This window comes from Centruroides sculpturatus, unplaced genomic scaffold (assembly GCF_000671375.1).
Source record: "Centruroides sculpturatus isolate CEXI.00-Female unplaced genomic scaffold, Cexi_2.0 scaffold1831, whole genome shotgun sequence".
Classification (NCBI taxonomy): Eukaryota; Metazoa; Arthropoda; class Arachnida; order Scorpiones; family Buthidae; genus Centruroides; species Centruroides sculpturatus.
Window position 1 is genome coordinate 57,523 of NW_019386021.1, and position 10,470 is coordinate 67,992.

General features: G+C 29.6%; 1 non-coding gene across 1 annotated transcript; it reads left to right on the forward strand.

The window, feature by feature from the left end:
• Positions 1-8,337: 8,337 nt before the first annotated feature.
• Positions 8,338-8,410, forward strand: Trnaa-ugc. The gene has a single exon. It is a non-coding gene; the product is annotated as a tRNA-Ala (tRNA).
• The last annotated feature ends 2,060 nt before the right edge of the window (positions 8,411-10,470 follow it).

Consider the following 10,470-nt stretch of genomic DNA (forward strand, 5'->3'; position numbering starts at 1 on the left):
AAAATCGAGTGGTAATATGGAACCTTACTGTATGTTTTCAAAAAATGCTTTAATGTAGCCAAAAACAAATAGGAAAGTACAAAGAATGTTAAATAATTACAAAGTTATTTACTCCAATGTGTTTTATCGCAGAAACGATTTAATAATAATAATAATAACAGAGCCATAATCACAGATAAAACAATTTACCACAACAGACCAGACATCACACTCATTGACAAACACAATAAAATCACATACATTATAGACATAGCCATTCCAAACACTCACAATGTACAAAACACATGCACTGAAAAAATTAGCAAGTACACAGAACTCGCCCAGGAAATCAGGCATCTGTGGAGGATGGATAGGGTGCTTATTGTACCTGTTGTTCTCCCCTGTACAGGTGTGATACCACACACACTACACAAAAGCCTGGGAACATTACAATTGAGTAGAAATACATACATCACACTACAGAAGGCCACTATATTGAATACATGCCATATTGTTAGGAAATTCCTTAATACAGACACTGACACACACATTTAATTTTAGTTTTGTTTTGGTTGCTATGCCTTGACTCTGGTCCGGCATAGTACACAGCCACCGGTGTGTACCGAGTATAACCCACCAAACCCAACACATAATAATAATAATAATAAAGAAATGTACAAAGAAGAAGCTAATCATTTACAAAAATCACAAATGTAATGCTCCTATAGTGTTAGGTATCTATTTTTACTCTTTTCATTTTCCTTCTATTTTTTCATTCATCTACCACATACTTTTACAAAAGTTAGACGGGTTCCATATTAAAAGCACCAATGGGGTCTATATTTCACGCATCGCCATTTTCAATTTACTTATGTCTGTCAAGACCAAATTTTAAAAAACGTGAACATCACACAGATTAATATGTACCCCTAAGTCTCTGGAACGGAATACATGCACCAGTGAGCCTACAATTACACGATTTATATTTTAGAAATAATTAAATTCACTTAGTATTCAAAACTGCGAATTTCGAAAAACACAAATATGCTAATTCACTACGGACAACCGTTTAACTGAAGTGAAACGGGTTTTCTCCTTGCTATGGATGTCTGCCTAGTTCAGTTCAGCCACAATCCGCTACAGTTCGCCTTTATTATCAGTTTGAAATGGAGGGGTTCCATAATACCAACTTCTCCCTATACTGTATATAGGCCTATAAAACATTATATTGTCAGTGGCACTCTATTATGTCATCTTGCATTAAAATGAAACTACAGAAAAATTAGTGAAAATAATTAGATTTCAGCACAAGAAATTTATTGAATTTGTATTGTATAGTAGTTTATATGTTTATTTTTTATGAAATTTGATCATTAAGACAGAAACATTGGTTAATCAGATATTTTGTGCACTTCATTGCATAAAACAATTAAACCTATCGTAAAATTCTCGACGTATATAAGCATTTTAAGTCAATAAAAGCAAAAGATTACATCTCCATTAATGATTTAAACGTTAATAATAAAAGAAAAATGACAACACAATAAAATAATTTGGATATAAATCTGCTAATATAGATATCGTTATATTAAAATTTGCAGATTTTACACTCCATCTATTAGAATTTCAAATAATTTTAAAGTATTATACAGTATATCTTATAAATTAATAACTTTCCATTTCTTTAGAACAATAATAATACGTAGACTTACATAGGATCATTCTATATGCTCATTTTGTCTCGTGAGAAGTCTGATAATCGTATGATACATATTAACTAATTAGAAAATTCACGAGGCAAAATAATTGATTATTCAAGTTGTTAGCTACATATAGTTTATATCAAGTTTATATAATTATTGACCTTATCCAGTTAAGTAGATCCAAAATATCCTCTACAGATCAGTATATAGGGGAGATCGGGGCAACTTCGTCATGCGGGGCAAGTTTGTCAAGCGCTTTTTTTTTAAAAACAAATTAAAAGGAGACTTTGGTTATAGGTTAGGCAGTTGAGTTTTATTGGTGGCTTGTTGAGTGTAGTGTTTTTATTGTTCTCCAACAAGCGTAGTTGAATTATCAAGCAAATTTTCATTTTCGTTCAATTCCATATAATATTTTTTTCCATTTATATTGAATTGGCAGGTTTTGTTATAATTCCATGATAACGAAAGTTACTTTTCCTGTTAGAAGGATGTAACTTCAACTTATTCACGTGGCCAGATCGTGGCTTGGCATTCTGTTCTCAGGGTTGTACTTAATGTTTCGAAATCATGACTAGCGGGGTAAGATCAGCAACATAAAGCCACATTAGAAGCAAAGGATAAAAATCAAACAGATGATAAATGAAAACATGTTTGCATTTGTTATTCATGTATATATGTCTTTGAACTTGCATTTCGTTGTAATAATATTAAATGGGTGTTGGATTTGTATTTCTTTGTTTTAATAGTGAATTCCAACTTATACATTGTTAATAACATAATTTTATATACGTGCCTATCTTGCCCCATTACTGTTGCCCCTATACCAGGGGCAACTTTAATAAAAATAATTAAAATAATTACAACTTTACAAAAAGAGATAAGTTGCCGATCTTGCCCCTATACCCGGGGCAACTTCGTCAATTTCTCTCTTCTTGTAAAGTTGTAATTATTTTAATTATTTTTATTTCCAAACTGGTTTTAACCAGTTCTATAGTAAGGTAACATTCTAATAGACAATATGCAAAGCTTTTTTTTCAGTTTACAGCAGTATTTATTACACAAAATTTAAGTAAAGCTTAACATGCCGATCTTGCTCCGATCTCCCCTAATCATTGAGAGAATTGCAATTTTCGAGTGGAGTGGCGAACAGATTAAGTTTGTTCTGTTCATCCCTTGGTCTAAAATCAAATATTTAATGATTTATTTAGAATTTTTTGATAATAAAGTATAAAGTTATAAAGTGTAAATCAAAAATAAAATGAACAACAAGCAATTTAATAAAATAAAAAAATATTATTGTTAAGTTTTGTGCTACGTATCTTGTATTTAGAGCAATTTCCTATTATTTTTAAACAGATTTTAGTTTGATTAAAAATCATGATGACAGTTTAAGAACTGAAAACATAATAATAAACATTATGAATTTATATAAATTATTTTTCAGAAATTATTTAAATATTTGAGGTCACCAATGAGAAAAATATATATAAAATACTGTTTTAAAATTATCTTCCGAGATAATAATTTTCATTCGAATGACAGTAAATAAATTAAAGTAAATATTCATTCTCTGTATAATTCTTATGAGTAAACCGAATAATAAATTTATTGTCACATCATTTATTTATTATTCTTCTGATTTATAGACCCTGTATCTAAGAACTATACGCTTAAATTTTAAAATAAACGATTTAAAATTCTAGATAATAAAATAATTTTTTGGGGAAAAAAAGAAGAAAAATACTGTCCTAGTAATTTTTTTTAAAATGATTTATTTTTCAAACTTAAAAATGTATTTGAAAAATCGAATTAATAAAAAAAGTAATGTAGAAAAATGAATTCTTCTATTTAAATGATTGCATTATGCATTATTTCATAAAATTGTAAGAAATAATTTAACATTCCATATAAAACTTTGGACTTTTTTTTTTGAAAAACTTATAATTTTGTTTAACATTTAAAACAGTTAAACTTTTAAAATAAATTACATCAAGTTCATAGTATCTAATATTTTCTTTCTTTTTTCGAGTTTTTACGGATTTTAATTGGATTTGAATATATATAGGCCTAATAAACATTAGTATAACGTATAAATAAAGATTAGTGTTTCTCAACCTGTAATTCCTCGTCGCTGAGGAGTTTGTGACTTTAATAGTAGGCCTACAGCAGGCCTACTTATAAAAACAAGGCCTTTTGTAAAAAAAACAATGAAAATAATTTATGGACAAATATTTCAATGAACCTCCATTGATCGGGAAGATTTATGTATTGGAGACTGATAAAAGGTCTTTTGTTATTTATCATAAGAAATGTAATGGTTATTATTTAACAGAAAACATAGCAAACCAATTTTCAGAATATTTAATAGGAAATATCCAGCGTGTTTGTTTAACTTCCTATAATTTAATAAAAATAAAGTCTCATATCATGTAGAGACGCATTGTATTCGAACTGCATTTAAACGATATTTACACTTTGTAAATCAATATTTAATATCATGATTATTTGGGAAACAGTTTTAAAAATAATTAACACAAGACACGAAATTTAATTGTATATAATTTTCTATTTCGTAGATAGTTTTTTAATTATGCAAGTTTTTATTTTTCTGATTAATAATGGTTCAGGTATCAAGGTACCAATGATTCGTTTTCATAAATGAGACGATATCGTAGCGTAACGTATATAGGAATATCGAAAGTAAGCGATATTAATTTAAAATAAAAGAAATATTAGAGGGAATTATATTTTAAAGAGAAAATATTCTAGTTTCCTGAGAAAGATTTGAAAAATAAATTTCTAACAAAAAATAAGCCAGCAAAAAGTTGCTCAACTTTCCCGGCAACATTTAAAATTTTGGTGGCGCCATCTGTTATCATATTTTATTATAAATTAAAAATATATTTTTTACTTACTATAAAACGGCAAAAAATTTGAAGGATAGGATAGGTTTTATAAAAAAAAAAATAACGAGTAAAATCTCATGAAATCCGATCCTACTGGAGAGACGGCTGGATGGCCGAGCGGCCAAGGTGGCAGCCTGCTGTTCTGGGGTACGGGGATTGAATCCCGAAAGGGTCGCAATTTCTTCAGGAATTTTTCGTTGGTGGTTCGTCCGGATATATCGGAACCCAATTCCTTACCAACCGGACACCCCATTGTGGGCTTGGCCAAACTCATAATGGACTTGCTAAAAGAGGCCCTCTTAGCTCAAATAGGGCGGAGAGTAAAAAAAAAAAAAGAAAACGCTACTGGAGATAAACACGACCCCCGTTATCTCCCCACCCTCGACCTTTAATCACCAAAATTTAATAGCATTAATCCCCACTACACAAACCCCTACAAAATTTCGGAAATTTTCGATAAAAAGCACAGGAGTTATTAAGCTTCGAAGAGGATGAACAAAATCTAAACTAACATCCATAGTCTACATACAGAAATTATCCCCAATTTTTTTTTCCTAAATGTAAAAATCTTGGAAGATTATTTTTTGACCGATCGCCATACTTTCTGTTATACATATATAACAGCCAGAAAAATAATAAGCATCACTGGACGCGACATTCAATTTAAGTAATTTTGTATTTTCAAGCTGTCAATAACTGTGAAATTTATATTTAAAAAGCTAATTGATAAATGCTTTATTACAAATTGAGGAAGAGAGAGAGATAGTGAGAGCTATTTAAATAGGCTAGTACAGTACATGACAATGGTATAGCCTACCTACAAACTTGGTAATTTCTCAGAGAAAAATCCGCATAAAAACAAATCATAAATTTATTATTTTTTTCTTCATTTAAATAAACGAAATTTATTTTAACTTTTTTCGTAAATTACATCAAAACTTCTCCAGTCTTCTTCAACTTCTTTATCAGTATATTCCTCAATGTTAGTTACACTATGCAACGTTGAAAACCATGAATACGTTAAAACTGTCTTTTTTGTTAAGAAACTAAAATTTAAATGGATTATTTTTGAATTATGTATACACAGTTCTTATATAAAGTTTCATAATTCGATTTTATTTAAAAACAAACAATTTTTTTAATTATTGTTATTTTTGTACCAGTCACGCTCGCTTATCACAAAAAGACATAACTAAAAAACAAAATTTTCACATTTATAATAGAAAAGAAAACGTCACTTTATATAAAAACTGGAATTTTTTTAATTTTCAAATTTCAAACAAAAATGTATCATTTTAAAGGCAAATTTCAAGTATTTGCCTTTAAAGTGAGGATCTTTTATTAAATACAGTAGAACCCCTATTTAATCTTTTCTCTGGGACCAGCAGATTACATTCTAAAATTGTGGCAAACTTATAGGAGAGGCTTTGGTAAAATGATAATAAAAATCATGTATACGTATAATATTATCAAGAACTAAAAAAGTATAGCTATTATATTAACATTTGTATATTAGTGATCTTTTACTATCGTACAGTACAAGTCAGACACGGAGTTTTGTTAATAAGAATTTATATAAAGATTATTTGTATAGTAACATAGTACTTCACTAAGTACACTTAAGAAATTATTTCTTTATGTGCTTTAACATCTGAAAAAAATTGGAAGTAATATATTCTAGCTTATACTTCAGATAAAATGCCGTCAATTTTACAATCGATTTTTAGAATTATTCACTATTTGACTTACATTAAAAAAATCTTCACATACTATTTTGTAGGTTTATAATGTAAGTCAATACTGAATAAATGTTTTATATAATTTACAATTATCCGTCAAAGCTGACGAACTTAAATATTCCTGAATAAGTAAGATGTGAGAATATCTGAAAAGATGAAGTTTTTTTAAAGAATTTTTAAGATAAAAACTAGAATATTTAAGATTTTTAAGCAATAAAATTAGGTAAACAATTTTAAGTTTGGTAATCTAAACAAAGTTATATATCAACTTTAATCAGTAGTTAAATATTTATTTTTCTAACTGAAATAATTATGTACTTTTATAAACAATTCTCTATCAGTTAACATTAAAAGTATTTTGAAATTTATAAGATTTATGTTGTGATTTATGCTTGCAAAAATCACTGTAAAAATGCGGGGATTTCTGGATACAACATGTCATAATTCACGTAAGATGCTACTATAAGTAAATAATCAGTATTAATAACCCATAATAATATACTAGAAGCTTAATTAAAGAAATAGAAACTGAATGTCATACGTCATTTTGACATTTGAATGCATTATGTGGTAAAAACACCGGTAGTTAAACTGACGTTTTACCACAGTTAATACACATACGTTGTGAAAGTGACCTTATAAATCATAGAAAAATTTTGAAGGTCATGTGTTTCTGGTTTAACGTTTATAATCTCCTGAATAAGATGTCATCTCGAGTCATTGAAATTCTGTCAAACGAGTTTTGATATTTGAATTTAATTAAATTACAAAAACGGGACAAACAGAAATAGAATTTTTAAAAATCTTATTAATAGAATATAATATACACGTAGTTTTCTTATAATTTAAAGAGAACGAAATTAATTTTTGTTATAATCATTTTTAACCTAAATTTCAAATAGGTCAGTTATTTATTTATTTTTTTTAATGCTTTTATATAAAACTTAACAAAACTCAAATAAACATTTATAATTTACAAATATTATTTATTATATACAGCAAAACTTTAATTATCCGAATTAATTAGAACCTCGGGCCGTCTGATATGTGAAATAAATAGTCATATTTTTCCTATCCAAACATCGTTACGTACAGTACAGTACAGTGCGTGTGTACATAATTATGTGCAAATAAAATATTAAAAATGGAAATGTACTGTACAGTACCTACAAATGAATATGGTTTATTTTCTATGCATATACATTACATAATACATAACACGCCTATTAATTTTTTAAATAAAGTTGGAGAGCAATCCGGATAATTGGAATTTTACTGTATATATAGGCCCTACTGTATTTCCTGTTAACAGTTTTTTAGTAGTACAGTATACTGTAATTTATTTGAATTAAATTAATTTGAATTTATATTTATAATAATTTATTTGATTGATATTTTATATATACGTAGTATATAATCTAATCAGTCATTTTAGTGCAATTTTCAATCATTTGATTTAAAGCAAGATAACGGCGATTATCCTACTTTAGATCGATATTACGAAATATAAAACAAAAACAATTAAAATCGTATTATAAATCACGTAATGTTAACCTCTATTTTTCGTAGTTTATTTACTATTTCTCTGATTTAAACTAGTTTTAAAAATGTCAAAGTAAAGTTTTGTCGTGTTTCAACATAAAAAAAAACTCATTAATTTCCTGGACAGAAAATTAATTTAATCTAAAAACAGAGAATCATATTATAACGAGAAACAAATTATTTCATGCTTCGTTTATCTCTCGTTTAATGAATCTTTTCATTATTATTATTAACAAATAAGGTTTTGTATCCGGTCTAATAGTCTCATATATATATATATATATATATATGTGTATTTTGCTTAATAACGATAGATTCAGCTTTAAATATTAAAAAAAAGTTAATATTTTGATAAATGTTGTCCATTATATATTTAATTTAAGCAATTTTTTATTTACATTAACAATAAATTAAAGATAAATATTAGTTTTAGTATAAATAGGTTATTTAAGGGATGGCGTTAGTGTCGGGGGTGTAGCTCAGACGGTAGAGCGCTCGCTTTGCATGCGAGAAGTACCGGGATCGATACCCGGCACCTCCAAATTTTTTTTTTTTTTTTTTTTAAATATTTTCCCGTACCTTTCTTTTGCTTACTTTTTAAATACCTAAATCATATTTATGTAAATTTTATTTTTCTTTCATAATAAAAATTATAAAATGTATTAAAAAATAAATACGTCTATCGTCTATTTGTATTATGTATAAAGAAAGCTGTTTCTTACTCTTCTGGCTGTTACATTGAATTTTAAATTAAATAAATAAATAAATTCCATTCTCGAAAAAATTTTGAATTAAAATCATGTGACCTTCGATTCAGACCAGAAGTTCTCAGTAATGCACTGAGAATTTAACTATGGAGGAAGTCAGGTTCAATGGATAAAAAATTTTCAATGCTAATTCAATAAAATTTCCATCTTATGTGAATTCGTAAGTAGTATAAAAATAGAAGACGACATAATATAAATAAAAACTAATTTTAATTAGGAAACTATTTTTGGAAAACTTCCTAGTATTTGTTTTTCTGTTTCCTTGGAGGGTGCCAGGGCTCCTTGGACCCCCTCTGAGTATGCGACTGGAAGTTCGTATATACAGTGCCACCGGCCCCTGAACTTTTCATTGCTGATCCATCTAACACCGTACTCGAGATTAACGAAGGACGGACAACGTACCACAATGGAATTTTATAGGTTTGAAATTCGAAAACTACATCTCAAGTGGCCGAGCGGTCTTAGTACCCTAAACACTGGGAAGTTCGGTCGTGGGTTCGCGCCGCTATCGGACAGGCTGGCTGCTTGGAGTTTTCCGGGTTTTCTCTCTTGCCAATAACGACTAAATAGGAGGTCAGTTCCCCGTAAAAACCATCCCGGAAGGCATTCTTTCCCCGCGTGCGCGTTCAGGCCGTTAGGATACGGCTGTCTCGTCGGTCGCATAGCCCGATCAATAACGTCATTCGGAGAAAGAGCCTAAATTAAGCTATACTCCATATAAAAGAAGGAAGAACTACATCTCAATACACTACACTCTTGATTTTCTTGATGGCCGAGCGGTTATGGTGGCAGCCTATAGCTCTGTGGGATCCGGGACGGGTCGAAAAATTTCCAGGAATTTTTCGTGGGTGGTCCGTCCGAATATTTTGGCCCCGTCCCTCACCACCCAGTCGCCCCATTGTGGTCTTGCTAAAAGAGGCTCTCTTAGTGCTCACAGAGCAGAAATGTTTAGGAAAAAACCCTCGATGTTCGTGGACGTCAGTGTTCGTGAATTCGATCGTTCATAATCGGAAATTTATGCACCAAAAACTTCAGTTTACAGTAGTATGTAATCTTCCATTAAATATTTCAGTAAACTGGAGTTGGAGCCTGCGCGAAGTGGATATTCGCCAGGGGCAATGCTAAAAGTTCCCTTCACTCATTCATTCGTATGGCGTCTGTCATAAATTACATTACTATTTTCTTTATTTTTTTTCTTTTGACTTTTACAGCATCATAAACAACTGCACAGTTTATTTATTTAAATTAATAAAACCATTCATTTTTTCGAAAATTTTTAAAAACCAGCAATAATACATAAAGTCTTGGAACGAATTACAATTTTAACATTGAAAATAGAACTCAAAGTTCGAAAATTCAATGTTCACGAAGGATTACTAAGTCCCAAATTTCACGAAAATGGGCGGAATCAGTGTAATTAGGTACTTTTTAATAAATTTTAATATTTATACAAAATCAATGTATCATTAATTAAGATTATTACTCATCGTATTATGATTTAGTCCCAAAAAAATCCTGCAAACTTTGCCAAACTATTTTTATGTTGACTCTATATAATGCAATAATGTTCTTTTTCTAGAAGGAGAAATAAGCACTAACACTTCAAAAACAGGTGACAGGTGTAGCCAATTATCATGATGATTCCTTCCTACTTCTAAGCGCATGTTATAAGACAACAGAGCATTAAAATGGCTGCGCCTATACAGCAGTGCACGAAGCAAGAACGATTATTCACAAAAACACTACACCGCTCTTGCTTCGTGAATTGCTGTATAGACGCCACCATTTTATCGGCCTGTTGTCTTATGTTCTCGTGTATAACATTGTTGCCAGT